The sequence below is a fragment of the Octopus bimaculoides genome, chromosome 6 (genome assembly GCF_001194135.2).
Source record: "Octopus bimaculoides isolate UCB-OBI-ISO-001 chromosome 6, ASM119413v2, whole genome shotgun sequence".
NCBI classification, from domain to species: domain Eukaryota; kingdom Metazoa; phylum Mollusca; class Cephalopoda; order Octopoda; family Octopodidae; genus Octopus; species Octopus bimaculoides.
In genome coordinates this window covers 35,188,612-35,190,240 of record NC_068986.1, presented here as the reverse complement: position 1 = coordinate 35,190,240, position 1,629 = coordinate 35,188,612, and the positions used below count along the sequence as shown (strand labels likewise).

At 46.7% G+C, this 1,629-nt stretch overlaps 1 protein-coding gene across 1 annotated transcript in view; it reads right to left on the bottom strand.

The window, feature by feature from the left end:
* Positions 1–1,629, bottom strand: part of LOC106876407 (DNA replication complex GINS protein PSF3) — an 11,748-nt gene that overhangs the window by 3,819 nt on the left and 6,300 nt on the right. The gene's annotated exons all lie outside the window — the stretch shown is intronic.

Here is a 1,629-nt window from a genome sequence, read left to right as displayed (position 1 = left end):
CATCCCCTGCCAGAGCCTCGTGGAGCTTAAGGTGTTTTCGCTCAATAAACACTCACAACGCCCGGTCTGGGAACCGAAACCGCGAACCTACAACCACAAGTCCACTGCCCTAACCACTGGGCCATCGGACTGCGGCCATGCTGGGGCAACACTTTGGAAGTTTAGTAGAGGGTTTCTTTTATTGGTTTCAGTCGTTTGACTGCAGCCATGCTGGGGTACCACTTTTTAGTCGAAGAAATCAACCCCAGGACTTATTCTTTGTAAGCCTGGTACTTACTCTATCGGGCTCTTTACTGAACCGCTAAGTTACATGGACGTAGACACACCAACATCGGTTGTCAAGCAATGGTGGGGAACAAACACAGACACAAAGACACAGTTGATGCCAGTGCTGCCTGACTGACTCCCTGTGCTGGTGGCATGTAAAAAGCACCATCTGAACGTGGTCAATGCCAGTGCTCCCTGAATGGCTCGTGTGCCAGTGGCATGTAAAAAGCACCTGCTACATTCTGAGAGTGGTTGGAGTTAGGAAGGGCATCCAACTGTAGAAACCGTGCCATATCAGATTGGAGCTTGGTGCAGCCTACTGGCTTGCCAGTCCTCAGTCAAACTGTCCAACCCATGCCAGCATGGAAAACGGACGTTAAACGATGATGATGATGATGATGATGATGATATATATGAGCTTCTTTCAGTTTCTTTCTACCAAATCCACTCACAACACTTTGGTTGGCCCGAGGCTATAGTAGAAGACACGTGGACAAGGTGCCACGCAGTGGGACTGAACCCGGAGCCATGTGGTTGATATGGTTCAGGCCAACCAAAGTGTTGTGATTGGATTTGGTAGACAGAAACTCAAAGAAGCATGTCATGTGTGTGTGTGACTTTGTGTCTGTGTTTGTCCCCCCATGACCGCTTGACAACCGGTGTTGGTGTGTTTACATCCCTGTGACTTAGCAGCTCAGGAAAAAGAGACTGATAGAATAAGTATTAAGCTTTAAAAATAAGTCCTGGGGTCGATTTGTTCTACTAATACTCCTTAAGGCGCTGCTCCGGCATGGCCCCAGCCAAATGACAAACAAGTAAAATTATAAAAGAATAAAAGAATATATATAGGAATGGCTGTGTGATAAGTAGCTTGCTTACCAACCATATGGTTCCAGGTTCATTCCTACTGTGTGGCACCTTGGGCAAGTGTCTTCTACTATAGCCTCGGGCCGACCAAAGACTTGTGAGTGGATTTGGTAGGCGGAAACTGAAAGAAGCTCATCGTGTGTGCGTGTGTGTGTGTAGTCGTGTGTGTGTGTGTTTGTCTCCCCCATCATCGGTTGACAACCGATGTTGGTGTGTTTATATCCCCGTAACATAGCGGTTCGGCATAAAAGACCGATAGAATAAGTACTAGGCGGTGTTCCAGCATGGCCGCAGTCAAATGACTGAAACAAATAAAAGAATAGGCGTAGGAGTGGCTGTGTGGTAAGTAGCTTGCTTACGAACCATGTGTGGCACCTTAGGAAAGTGTCTTCTACTATAGCCTCGGGCCGACCAAAGCCTTGTGAGTGGATTTGGTAGACGGAAACTGAAAGAAGCCCGTCGTATATATATATATATATATATATATATATATAT